Source organism: Pongo abelii, chromosome 5, assembly GCF_028885655.2.
Source record: "Pongo abelii isolate AG06213 chromosome 5, NHGRI_mPonAbe1-v2.0_pri, whole genome shotgun sequence".
In the NCBI taxonomy this organism is placed as follows: domain Eukaryota; kingdom Metazoa; phylum Chordata; class Mammalia; order Primates; family Hominidae; genus Pongo; species Pongo abelii.
The window spans coordinates 76,690,037-76,704,894 of record NC_071990.2 but is presented as its reverse complement, the minus strand read 5'-3'; the positions used below and the strand labels follow the sequence as shown (position 1 = coordinate 76,704,894).

The window sequence follows — 14,858 nt, the reverse complement described above, 5'->3', positions numbered from 1 at the left end:
GAAAGATAATCCAACATGAGCAAGTAGGTTCATACCAGGGATGCAGGGATGTTTAACATATGCAAGTCAATAAACATGACACACCACATAAACAGAATTAGAAACAAAAATCACATAATAATCCCAACAGATGCAGAAAAAGCATTTGACAAATCCAGAATCCCTTTATAATTAAAACCCTTAGCAAAATTGGCATAGAAGGGACATACCTTAAGGTAATAAAAGCCATCTATGACAAACCCTTAGCTAACATTATACTGAATGGAGGAAACATGAAAGCATTCCCCCTGAAAATTGGAACAAGACAAGGATGCCCACTTTCACCACTTTCTATTCAAATTTCTATTCAAATTTTCTGGAAGTCCTAGTCAGAGCAATCAGACAAAATTAAAAAACAAAAGGCATCTGAATCAGTAAGGAGGAAGTCAAACTGTCATTCACCGATGATATAATCATATGCCTAGAAATCATGTAATCATCACTAATGATCAGGGAAATGCAAATCAAAAACAACAAAAACCCTAAATACTCATCCAAAAAGCTCCTAGATCTGATAAATGAAAATTTAGTAAAATTTCAGGATACAAAGTCTATGTACACAAACCAGTATGTACACAAACCAGTAGCACTGCTATACATCAACAGCAACAGCAACTAAGCTGAGAATCAAATCAAGAACTCAATCCCTTTCACAACAGCTGCAAAAAAAAAAAAAAAAAAAAAAAAAAAAAAAAAAAAAAAAACCTTATGAATATTTCTAGCCAAGGAGGTGAAAGACTCTAGACAGAAAACTGCAAAACACTGCTAAAGAAATTATAGATGACACAAAGAAATGGAAACACAGTCCATGTCCATGGATGAGTAGAATCAATTTGGTGAAAATGACCATACTACCAAACACAATGTACAAATCCAATGTAATTCCCATCAAAATACCACCATCATTCTTCACAGAACTGGATAAAACAATCCTAAAATTAATATAGAACCAAAAAAGAGCCCACATAGCCAAAGCAAGACTAAGCAAAAAGAACAAATCCAAAGGCATCACATTACCCAACTTCAAACTATACTATAAGGCTGCAGTCACCAAAACAGCATGGTAATTGCTGATATGAAATGAAACAGCATGGTACTGGTATTAAAATAGGCATGTAGACCAATGGAACAGAAGAGAGAACCCAGAAAGAAAGCCAATTACTTAACAGCCAACTGATCTTCAACAAAGCAAACAAAAACCAAAAGTGGAGAAAGGACACCCTATTCAACAAATAGTCCGGGAATAAATGGCAAGCCCGATGTAGAAGACTGAAACTGGGTCCTCATCTCTCACCTTACACAAAAATCAACTCAAGGTGGATCAAAGACTTAAATCTAAGACTTGAACCCATAAAAACCCTAGAAGATAACATCAGAAAAACCCTTTTGGACATTGGCTTTAGGCAAAGACTTTATGACCAAGAACCCAAAGGCAAATGCAACAGAAACACAAAGATAAATAAACGGAACTTAATTAAACTAAAAAGCTTCTGCACAGCAAAAGAAATAATCAGCAGATGAAACAGACAACCCACAGAGTGGGAGAAAATATTTGCAAACTGTGCATCCAACAAAGGACTAATAGTCAGAATCTACAAGGAACTCAAACAAATCAGCAAGCAAAAAACAAACAATCCCACCAAAAAGTGGCATAAGGACATGAATAGACAATTCTCAAAAGAAGATATACAAATGGCCAACAAACATATGAAAATATGCTCAACATCACTAATGATCAGGGAAATGCAAATCAAAACCACAATGCAACACCATCTTTCTCCTGCAAGAATGGTCATAATCAAAAAAAACAAAAAATCATAGATGTTGGTGTGGATATGGTGAAAAGGGAACACTTTCACACTACTGGTGGGAATGTAAACTAGTACAATGACTGTGGAAAACAGAATGGAGATTCCTTAAAGAACTAAAAGTAGATCTACCATTTGCTCCAGCAATCCCACTACTGGGTATCTACCCAGAGAAGTCATTACATGAAAAACATGCTTGCACATGCATGTTTATAGCAGCATGATTTGCAATTGCAAAAATATGGAACCAACCCAAATGCTCATCAACTGACTGGGTTAAAAAATATTTTATATATATACACCATGGAATAATACTCAGCCATAAAAAGAAATGAAATAACCTGGATGGAATTGGAGGCCATTATTCTAAGTGAGGTAACTCAGGAATAGAAAAATAAATATTGGACGTTCTCACTCATAAGTGGGAGCCAAGCTGTGAGGACACAAAGGCATAAGAATGATACATAGAGTTTGGAGACTTGGGGGAAAGAGTGGGAGGAAGGTGAGAGATAAAAGACTCCACATTGGGTATAGTGTACACTTCTCAGGTATACCAAAATTGCAGAAATCACCACTGAAGAACTTATCCATGTAACCAAATACCACTTATTTCCCCAAAAAACCAATTGAAATAAAAAATAAAAATAAAGAAATGAAGAAACAAAATAAAGAAAAAATGAAGAAGAAAATAAAAATAAAGAAATGAAGAAACAAAAAAAAGAAAGAATGGGGGCTTGGACTCTGACAAAATAGATTATGGGAAGGGCAAGAAGGGGAAGTCTCTCAAGAGGAAACAAATGATTACTAGGAGAATTCAATGGGCTTGAAGAACACACAATGGTCTAGGACAATGTTTGGCCCACAGAGCAGACAATGGTTCATCTAAGTTTGTTGATAGACTAGTCTTCCTTCCTGCAATATGGGTTTAGTTCATGAAAAGTCAGGCAAGGGGCCAGAAGTAACTGTTTACTACTTAAATGGATCCAGACTTTTGCCAGATAAGGGAACTTCAGAGGATCCTATGCTTTGTGGGAGACAGAGTGGGTGAAGAGATGGATGTAGTAAGACAGACCCTGAGATTCTTTTTTTTAGTTCAGGATTTACAAAGTGTCATATTTTGGGGTATTAGTTTTGACCCCTACAAAGGTATAAAACTCAGGATTTTTATAGACCAGAGACACTTCCTGATGAGTCTGGTTTCCTGGTCTAAAAGCCTTAATGGGGAACTGATCAGGGAGAATTATTCTGCAAGGAACTCAAAAAATGTATATATAACACACTAGATTTGAATTGGGGTTTTAAGAGCTTCGGAGTCCTCTGTCTTCTCATGTATGTTCAGCAAGTATCAAATAAAGCAATTAAATGAGTTAACCCAAGGCCAAAGACTAGTCTGACTGATATCTAAAGACTTTGGAGGCCTATTTTAAGCAGGAAAAATGGTGCTTGGGCAGAGAAGTGCTTGACAACCTGCAGTTGAGGGAGAAAGCAGAAACCCATCAGAGTCTTATTATTATGGCCAAGCATTCAATGTTGCTTAAAAAAAATTGGGGCTTTGGTGATATTATTCTCCCTATCTATGTGTTCTCACTTCCTAAATAACCTTATCCAATCCCAAGCTTCAAAAATTACATCTAAATCTCTGGTCCTGGCCTGCACTCAACCTCAGACTTGTCCATCCAACTGCCTATACAACAACGCAACTTGGTTGTCACAAAACATAGCTATCTTCTGCCTGAAGATGTGATACCCTGCAAAGCCAAATAAATATTTGTTGGATGAAGGAACAAGCCATTGTTAGACAGTAATAGCCAGAGAAAACAATGTGCAGCCTGAGCAGTATTCAAGGAGTCTTTGAAAAAAGAGGAAGACCTCTGAGTCTGCAGAAACCAGGAGGAGCTAATATTGCTTAGGAAAGCCTGACTCCTGGATGGGACACCTTGGCCAGGGTCCAGGTACATATGGGCCTAACTAAAGCAGAAGTATCTAAAACTGCTTAAGTCTGAATCTGTGATGATACATCTGACCTTACCTTGGCTTCAGAATCTCAGTGAATAATGCATCCAGGATGTAGGATTATGAGTATATAGGCATTACCTGTGGTGCAGAGGTAACTCAGGGGTAAGATACCCATTCATGCTTTTGTCAGACCAGAACCAGGACTGCTTTGTAAGAGAAGCCCTGACTTTTCTTTTTCTGGAGGCAGCTTTTTTTAATCAGGTGTATATCCTCATTAGGTGCTTCACTTTTCATTAAAGAAAGTTAACCTATTCCTAAGTCAGCCAATAGTTGTTGCACATGGGTTGTTTTTATTCAATAACACAAATATCTGTACTTTCCTTACTTATCAAGAAGTATAACCAGATTTTCTTCTGCCCAATGCCCATGATATGATCATTTGTGAAAATGACACACACGGTTGCCTGAAGAATTTTCCATCCATCTTTCTTAGAAAGAAGTCATTCTTACAAGACTCTGCTGAGCCAGATCACTGAAGAACCAGGCCATATGATTGTTTCATTTCATATCAGCAATTACTCACCTGCCCTTGGGCATTATATCTTTAACATTTATTGGAGAACATTATAAGGAAGAGCTCTAAGGTACTCCACATCTTATTAGCTATGCAAATATTGTTGATAAAGACTATGTTGTGACAACCCATTGAAGAAGTCTCTCTGGACTCAGGTCCAAAAACATTCCAGTCTCCCCTGATCTATTATCTTGTTTTCTCATGGACAACATGAGTCACGTAACTGATCATAGTTTCCTATTGCAGGGTCTGTTGGAATGTTTAGAAATGAATTTTTCAACCACTCTACATGAGTTTGGGGTATTAACTTTATTGCAGGTTAATCTGCCCTTATCTTAATTTTGTTAATCTTTTATCTTTTCACTTATTTGTATAAACAGTAAATACAAAACTTACCTATATATATTTTTTATTTGAAAATTATTTCATATCTAAAATAACGATTTATATTTCATTCATCCAAATGCTACTTGTAAACAATTCTTTGTTAACTTACCAAGACCAGATGTCAACTAGAATAATTTATTTTGTTAGACCTGAGACCTACATCCTTTCTTCCTTTCAATTCATAGATAATAGTGTTTTCATTTAATAAATAACTGGATTTCATAAGTCTTAGGCTATTAAGTGGCTTATTTTATTCACTAAATATTTGTTGAACCCCAACTATGTGTTAGGCAGTGTTCTGAGTATTAATGTATACAAAATAAACAAGGTTACTACTCTTATGTAGCATATATTCTGTGGGATGGAGTTAGGGGTAAATTAATAATAAACAAGCAAATGCATAAACAGGATAATTTCCAATCAGAGGCCAAACTTTTAAAACAATACACTAGGTTGTGTGGTGATAATTGGAGAGTAGTTCCTGACTGGGTTGTCAAGGAAGTCCTCTTTGGAGGTGACAGATGATGAGAGAGTCACATAAATATCTTTAAGAGAAGAGAGCCCTGGACAGAAAGAAAAATAAGTAGGATGTCCCTAATGTGAGGAATAGTTCAATGTATTGAAAAAAGGGAAAAAAACATAGCAAAAGAGAAAGTGGTGTAAGATAAGTCAGGATGTTGACAGAGGCCGTATTAGATAGAGATAAGGGGTGTGTAAATAATTCAAAGTTATGTGGAAGAAGTCACTGTGTGGCCACTTTAAATTGCATAATGGGAAAATAACTTTCTAAAGAGGTGACATCTAAACTGAGACTACAGAGATGCTGAGCTGGTGGAAAAATATTCAGGCTACTGAAGAGTCAAGCAAGAAAAGGACAGAGAAGTGGCCACTGGATTTGACAAGCTGAGGTTGTTCATGATCCTGACAATCAAACCATATTCAATGGATTGTTAAGAAAAGAAGCCTGATTAGAATAAGTTAAAGAGAAATAAAATATATGCCATATTTGGGGATTAAGAAGACTCAAAAAATATTTCAATTCTGTCTAATTTTGTCCACAAATTTAAACAAAATTTAGTGAAAATGTCTTCAGGGTTTTCATGATCTTGACATAATATTCCTAAAATTAATATGAAATACAAAGTACTAGAAATTTCTTTTTTTATTATTATTATTATACTTTAAGTTTTAGGGTACATGTGCACAAATTTCTACAAATACTTTGAAGAAAGTACTGGGAGATATGGTCTATCAGATATCAAAACTTATTATAAAACTACAGTAAATAAGAGAATTATACAAGTGAAGTCTTAAACCCATGAAACAACATAGAGATCCAGGAAACATATTTTTGTGCATATAAATATGCAAAATATATATTTGTGCATATAAGATACACATGGCTTTACAAAGCAGTGGAGAAATGGTGGGCTACTCATTCATAATGCTAAGACAAATGGACAAAAGATAAGAACAGGTGATTTGAAAGAAAGAAAAACTCATGGCCAATAAACATATGAAAATCTGTTCTATATGCTTAGATATCAGAGTGATATGGTTTGGCTGTGTCCCCACCCAAATCTCATATTGAATTTCAGTTCCTGTAATCCCCACGTGTAATGAGAGGGACCTGGTGGGAAGTGGTTGGATCATGGTTGTGGGGGGAGGTGAGGGTGGTTTCCTTCATGCTGTCCTCATGATAATGAGTGAGTTTTCATGAGATCTGATGGTTTTATAAGCATCTGGCATTTCCCTGCTGGCACTTCTCTCTCCTGCTGCCTTGTGAAGAAGAAAGTGTTTGCTTCCCATTCCACCACGATTATAAGTTTCCTGAGGCCTCCCCAGCCATATGGAACTGTGAGTCAATTAAACTTCTTTTCCTTATGAATACTCAGTCTCAGGTATTTCTTCAAAGCAGCATGAGAACAGAGTATATAGCAAATTGGTACCAAGAGTTGGGTACTGCTATAGGAATACCTGAAAATGTGGAAGCGACTTTGGAACTGGGTAACATGCAGAGGTTGGAACAGTTTGGAGGGCTCAGAAGAAGACCGGAAGATGTGGGAAAGTTTGGGACTTCCCAGAGACTTGTTAAATGTCTTTGACCAAAATGCTGATAGTGATATGAACAATGAGGTCCAGGCTGAGGTGGTCTCAAATGAAGATGAGGAACTTTTTAGAAACTGGAGTAAAGGTCACATTTGCTATGTTTTAGTAAAGAGAATGGAGGCTTTTTGCCCTTGCCCTAGAGATCTGTGGAAATTTGAACTTGAGAGAAATGATTTACGGTATGTAGCAGAAAAAATTTCTAAGCAGCAAAGCATTCAAGAGAGGACACAGCATAACAGTTGGGAAAATTTGCAGCCTGGAAAATGCAGTAAAAAAGAAAAACCAATTTTCTAGGGAGAAACTCAAGCCAGCTGCAGAAATTTGCATAAGTAACAAAGAGTCAAATATTAATCACCAAGACAATGGGGAAAATGTCTCTAGGGAATGTCAGAGATCCTCATGGCAGCCTCTCCCATGACATACCTGGAAGCCTAGGAGGGAAAAATGTTTTCCTGGGCTGGGCCCAGGACCCCCTCCCCTGCTCTGTGCAGGCTCAGAACTTGGTGCCCTGAGTCCCAGCTGCTCCAGCCACAGCTAAAAGTGGCCAAGGTAAAGCTTGGGCGACTGCTTCAGAGGGTACAAGCCCCTAGGCTTGGCAACTTCCACATGGTGTTGGTCCTGTGGCTGCGCAGAAAGCAAGAACTGAGGCTTGGGAACCTCCACCTAGATTTCAGAGGTTGTATGGAAAAGCCTGAACGTCCAGGAAGCGGTGTGTTGCAGGGGTAGAGCCCTCTTGGAGAACTTCTGCTAGAGCAGTGCAGAAGGGAAATGTGGGGTCCAAGCCCTCATACAGAGTCCCCACTGGGGCACTGCCTAGTGGAGCTGTAAGAAGAGAGCCACCGTCCTCCAGGCACCAGAGTGGTAAATCAAATGACAGCTTGCCCTGTAGTCCTAGAAAAGCCAGAGGCACTCAATGCCAGCCCATGAAAGCAGCCAGGAGGGGGGCTGTACCCTACAAAGCCATAGGGGCAGAGCTGCCCAAGGCTATGGGGGCCCACCTCTTTCATCAGCATGACTTGGATGTGAGACATGCAATCAAAGATCATTTTGGCACCTTAAGGTTTAATGACTGCCCTATTGGATTTTGAACTTGCATGGGGCCTGTATCCACTTCATTTTGGCCAATTTTTCCCATTTGAAATGGGAAATGCCTAATTTTTTACCTAATGCCTCTACCCCCATTGTATCTCAGAAATAACTAACTTGTTTTCGAATTTACAAGCTCATACGTGGAAAGGACTTGCCTGGTCTTAGATGAGACTTTGGACTTGGACTTTTGGGTTAATGCTGAAATGACCTAAGACTTTGGGGGACCATTGGAAAGGCATGATTGTGTTTTCAAATGTGAGGACATAAGATTTGGGGGTGGAATAATATGGTTAGGCCATGTCCCCACCCATATCTCACCTTGAATTATAATTCCCATAATCCTCACATGTCATGGGAGGGGCCCAGTGGGAAGTGATTGGATCATGGGGGCAGGTTCCTCCATGTTGTTCTCATGATACTGAGTGAGCTCTCACAAGATCTGATGGTTTTGAAAGCATTTGGCATTTCCCCTGCTGGCCCTTCTCTCTCTTGCTGCCTTGTGAAAAAGGAAGTGCTTGCTTCTCTTTCCATCATGATTTTAAGTTTCCTAAGGCCTGCCTACCCACATGAAACTGTGAGTCAATTAAACCTCTTTTCGCCCGGCACGGTGGCTCACACCTGTAATCCCAGCACTTTGGGAGATCAAGGTAGGTGGATCACGAGGTCAGGAGTTCAAGACCAGCCTGGCCAGTAAGGTGAAACCCTGTCTCTACTAAAAATACAAAAATTAGCCAGGGATGGTGGCGGGCACCTGTAGTCCCAGCTACTCAGGAGGCTGAGGCAGGAAAATTGCTTAGACCCAGGAAGCAGAGGTTGCGGTGAGCTGAGATCGTACCACTGCACTCTAGCCTGGGTGACAGAGTGAGACTCCATCTAAAAAAAAATAAAAATAAATTAAACCTCTTTTATTTATAAATTACCCAGTCTTGGGTATTTCTTCATAGCGGCATGAGAACAGACTAATACATAGGAAATACAAATTAAAATTATAGTGAGACACCATTTTAAACTCATCAGTTTGGCAAAATTAAAAAGTCTGACAATTCAAGTGTTGGCATGAATGTGGAGAAATAGGAACTTCTCATTTATCACTGGTAAAAATGGAAATTTGTATAATACCCATAAACAGAGGATAAACTTGACAGCAGTTATTTAATGAAATATTAAACAAAATTGAAATGAATAAATTAATATAAATAACTCTCAAGAACATAATGTTGACCAAAGAAGTTGTAAAATGACATGTACAATATATTATTTATTTAACATTTGAAAACTCATAAAAACAATACAAATATATATTTGTGCATTAGTATATATAAACATGCATAGACGTGATAAACACCAAATCCAGGTTAATAGTTGATGGTTAAGAGTTAACAGTTGATGATGGAAGATGAGGAAAGCTGAAGGACTATCCATCTGATTACAACTATTTTTGTATTTAAAATTTTTTTATAATTTCAAATTTACATTAAATTCAGGGGGTAAATGTGCAGGTTTCTCACATAAGTGTATGCTGCATGATGCTAAGGTTTGGGTTAGGAATGATTCCATCACCAAAATACTGAGCAAAATACCCAGCAGTTAGTTTTTCAACCCTTGGCCCCCTCTCACACTCTCTCCTTTAGTAGTCCCCAGTGTCTATGGTTGCCATATCTATGCCCATAAGTACCCAATGTTATAGCTCCCTTTACAAGGGAGAACATACAGTATTTGGTTTTCTGTTCCTACATTAATTTGCTTGGGATAATGGTCTCTAGCTGCATCCATGTTCCTGCAAAGGACATAACTTCATTCTTCATATGGCTGCATAGTATTCCATGGTATATATATATACCACATTTTCTTTATCTGGTCCACCACTAATGGGCACTTAGGGTGATTTCATGTCTTTGCTGTTTTAAATAATGCTGTGATGAACTTTCAAGTGCATGTATCTTTTTGGTAGAATGATCTATTTTCTTTTGGATATAAATCCCAGCAATGGGATTGCTGGATCAAATAGTAGTTCTGTTTTAAGGTCTTTGAGAAATCTCCAAACTGATTTCCACCATGGCTGAACTAATTTGCATCCCCATCAACAGTGTGTAAGTGTTACCATTTCTCCACAGTCTTGCCAGCATTGTTGTTTTTGACTTTTTACTAATAGTCATTCTGACTGGTATGAGATGATATCCCATTGTGGTTTTGATTTGCACTTCTCTGATGATTAGTGATGTGGAGCATTTTTTCATATGTTTCTTGGTTGTTTGTATGTCTTCTTTTGAGAAGCGTCTGTTCATTTCTTTTGCCCACTTTTTAATGGAGTATTCTGTTCCAGTCTATATGTCTGTTTTTGTATTGGTACCATGCTGTTTGGTTACTATCTTTATAGTTTGGAGTCCGGTAATGTGATGCCTCTGGCTTTGTTCTTTTTACTTAGCATTGCTTTGGCTATTAGGGCTGTCTTTGGGTTCCATATGAATTGAAAAACTAGAATAGTTTTTCCAGTTCTGTGAAAAATGACATTGATATTTTGATAGAAATAGCATTGAATCTGCACAGTGCTTTGGACAGTATGGCCATTTTAATGATATTGGTTTCTCTCATCCATGAGCATGGAATATTTTTCCATTTGTTTGTGTCATCTTTGACTTCTTTAAGCAGCGTTTTGTAGTTCTCTTTGTAGAGATCTTTCTCCTCCTTGGTTAGATGTATTCCTAGATATTTCATTTTTGTGTGTGTGGCTACTGTAAATGAGAATGCATTCTTGATTTGGTACTCACCTTGAATGTTTTGGGGGTATAGAAATACTAGATTTTTGTACAATGATTTTGTATCCTGAAACTTTACTGAAGTTGTTTATCCATCCCAGGAGCATTTTGGCAGAGTCTAGGGTTTCCTCGGTATAGAATCACATCATCAGTGAAGAGAGACAAGTTGCTTTCTTTTCCTATTTTGATGTCTTTCATTTCTTCCTCTTTCTTGATTGCTCTGGCTAGGACTTCCTGACTATACCTATTTTCTCAGTAAAACTAGAGGGCAGATAGGTGGAGTCTGGGAAGGTAATAATCAGGATGGTAATATTAAGAAGAAGGTGAAGAATGGGTTTTTTGTAAACTGGGAAGTTAATTTATAGAGAAAACTCACAAAGTTATGTGTTAAATTGATCTAGGCCAATTTAGGTAAATACAAACAGGTTGTTTAGTACGTTATATGGGCACTAATAGTTGGAAGTGGTTTAGAGATAGCTACTCTCCTACAACCTTATTACCAGGTTTCAGTAAAAGAAAGAATCAAACAAAAATCTTCCACACATGCAAACTATTGTTAAATTAACACATATTAGTAAGTAGTCCTCAAGTAGACCATACTGCCTGTTCTGTAAGTTCAATGAAATCCCACTTTGGTTTCAAAAAAAAAATTGAAGTCCTTCCAACCATGCCTTACATGAGCTTTCTTTGGTACAAATGCAAGACAGTCTAGAGGCAAATTTAAGTGACCTCATTTTCATCATCCTCCAAAGATATGACTAGGCAACAGGACTCTTGAAGGAACAAGCTTCCAACTTCATCCTAAAAATGAAGAGTGATGCAATAGACTAATGTCAGAACAGGAAATCTTTCTAAAATATTTTAACCAATTCACAAATTTTAACTATTGCTAATCTCACTTAGTACATGTCCATTTCCATGATCTAATTAACAAGCCACTAATTTCACCAATGGATGCCCAACTCTATCCTTCATTATGCTAGTATTTAAAACTGTGGTATTAATCGGAATTAAAAGTCACTGAAGATTGTAGTAGCCATGTTTGGACTGTGGCTTCTTTGCTGAATCTCTATTTGAGACTTGAGGTCATGCATTTCACTCATTTTTACTATAGTTAATAAGTGTAGGGTTCTAACTTGTGATCAGGGACTGTGCTTCAATCACTTATTAGCTATGAGACAGTAAGAACTTCCTTAGCCTCCCATAGCTTTAGTGTCCTCATATGCAACATGACAATAGTAATCACCTAATATGGTTAACATAGAAATTAAAGACACCTAAAGGGCTTAAAACTCAAAAAATATTTGTTATTATGATTAAAGTTGTTTAGCTAGCATTTTTTGTGTGGCATCACTTTGAAAGGTGCTGAGCTGGTAACCCCATTTCATTATCTTTATATGCATTGTATCACTTTTAGATTGTATGCCCCTGCAGAGCATATGTCTATGTGTTTCATGCTCGAACACTTTTTTGAGTCCTACGACGTGAAGCAATTCAGGAACTTCTTTTTAAGGAAGTGCTTGTTAAGCAGACAAAATCTTGCACTAGCAGATCTCAAACTTGATCTCCATCTCTCTCTCTCTCTTCTTCCCTTAACTGTGCTACACACTTCCACCATGCCTCTTGCTCTACCTCTAAACAATCCTTTTTAAAAAAAAAAAAACTTGTTTTTTTCCTGACTAGCTTATTAAACTAACTCTCTCTCATCTTTTGCTGTTTGAATATATAAAGAGAAGTCTCACTCACTGTCTCTTTTTCACCATCCAATTACTCTGTAACGTACTGCAAGCTGACTTCCTTCCCCGCTAAGCTACTGAAATGGCCTCCCAAAGGTCATAGATTCCTCCTTATCACAGTTTTAACAGTTTCCTCAGCACTAATCTTTTTGATTCTCTTTTCAGCCCTTGACTCTGCTGACTATTCACTCTTCCTTGCCGTATGCCTAAGTGCTCAGACAATAAACACTGGAGGAATGCAAACCACAAAGATATTTCAGCAGCATCATTTAAACTGGGTTTTAATGTCTCTCAATTCAAGTCACTCTGCTCTTAGAATGTGCAACATTTAGTCATGACTTCTTCAACCACATATAGAAGGGAATATATGTAACTTGCTGAGACCAAACATGTGGATTCCCTTAGCAGTTGTGGCTAATTATTTTTGAAAAATCTGCATTTCAAAATACATACAGATTGACACATTTAAGATTAAAAAAAATGTTACCTGCTTGTGTGCTTTTCTAGTGTGTGGCTTACGATTATGTTTACCAACAGACTAGATCAGTTTATTCTGTATTTGCTGTATTTATTACCAAGAACTTGGAGAGGGCAAGGAAGCAAGACAGGAAAGAACCCTATGTTAGGAGCCCTTGGAGGAAGGCTGACCTGCTTTTTCTCCACAAGAGGATGGGGTCATTCAACCCTTCCCACACTGGGATTCATTAAAGAGGTCTCTGAGAAAATAACGAGTGTGGATAAGGATGTAGGACCTCTCTACCTGGGCTGCTATCAATCTCATCCTCACTAAAACTGTCATCTTGAGCCTGTATGGTTGCCTCCCTTCATTCTTGCTCTAGTGCAGTCAGCTTTTGGTAGGTTCCATCCCTTCCTTCTCCCTTCTCCCTCATTATATCTGAGGAATCCCTTTCTGTTTAATGCTGTAGTTTTTAGCTGACAGCCAAAGTGAGACGGATCCAGAGGGTAAACTGAAGGGATGGAAGCCTACTTTAGATGACATCCCAATTAATGTTACCCTTGTGTTTCTATGTAGTATATCCCTAATTTCTAAGTTACGAATAATAATGAAGGGAAAACTCTCTGAGCTACAGAGAGTGAATCTTCTATTAACAAGAAAGGCATTTCTTCAAAACATCCAGAAATACAGGTGAGGACATTAGGGTTTTTTCATAACTAATAGAACCTATTCCTTCCAGATTACAGATTTCATACATATGGTACTACCTAACTGCCCCTCCTAGTAGTGATTCCTTCTAGGAGAAGTTCAGCTACTCCTGACTAATCACACATTTTAATGGTGATAGAAATGTTTCAAGAGTCCCCTGTGCCTGCCTGGATTGGAGAGACAAATAAATAGCCAATAATGTGAGCAAAGAGAAACCTAGAAACAGTAAGAGGACATTAGTCCTACTACCAAAGAAAAGACTACACCATTCCAGAGACAGAAACTTTCTAGATTCCTAGGTAGTCACCTTACCTAAGTTTAAGTTAGTAGATGTAATGTGAAGGAAAAGATCAATGTAAACAGTGAACTTTTGATAGGACCCTACCTTTTCAATGGCTTCTCTTCTGTTCAGTGTTGTTAAATTGTCCAGTGAGTAGCAGTTACTTTCTCAGCATGTTTTCCCTATAGAGGGAACATAGTGAGGAGCAATAGAAAGAACATAGGCTTTCACAGTAGAGAGATCTTGGGCAGAAAATCTGCTTCAGTTTTACCAGTTGCATAGTTGAATAATGTACTCACCATCTCTAACCCTCAGTTTCCTCATCTGTGAGATGTAAATAAATATAGTACTTGCAAGCTGGGTGCAGTGGCTCACACTTGTAATCCCAACAATTTGGGAGGCCAAGACAGGACCATCACTTGAATCTAGGAGTTTGAGGCCACTTTGGGCAACAGAGTGAGACCCCATTTCTACAAAAAAAATAAAAAATCACTAATAAAATTTAATTCAAAAAATAGTACTTACCTCATGAGGGTGCTGGGAAAATGTCATACTATGCATATAAAGCACTTAATTGAGAGTTTTGTATTTAATAGGAACTCAAAAAATTGTCTCTATTTTGATTAACAAAAGGAATTATTTCTTTGTGATATTAACTGATTCATTTTGGTAAACATGATATGGTTTTGCTCTGTGCCTCCACCCAAATCTCATCTTAAATTGTAATCCCCACATTTCAGGGGACGGACCCAATGGGAAGTGATTGGATCATGGGGGTAGTTTCCCCCATGCTGTTCTCATGATAGCGAGTGAGTTCTCACAAGATCTGATGGTTTAAAAGTCTGGCATTGCCCCCCTTCCTCTCTCTCTCCTGCCGCATAAGAAGACATGTCTTGCTTCCCCTTCCACCATGATTGTAAGTTGTCTGTGACCCCTGAGTCATGCTTTCTGTTAAGCCT

General features: G+C 38.0%; 1 long non-coding RNA gene across 1 annotated transcript; it reads right to left on the bottom strand.

Annotated features, from left to right (window-relative positions):
• Nucleotides 1-11,330: 11,330 nt before the first annotated feature.
• Nucleotides 11,331-14,359, bottom strand: LOC134761535 (uncharacterized). The gene is made up of 3 exons (XR_010140247.1): nucleotides 14,199-14,359; nucleotides 14,005-14,081; nucleotides 11,331-11,519 (listed from the first exon to the last, which is right to left on the bottom strand). It is a non-coding gene; the product is annotated as an uncharacterized LOC134761535 (long non-coding RNA).
• Nucleotides 14,360-14,858: the final 499 nt, after the last annotated feature.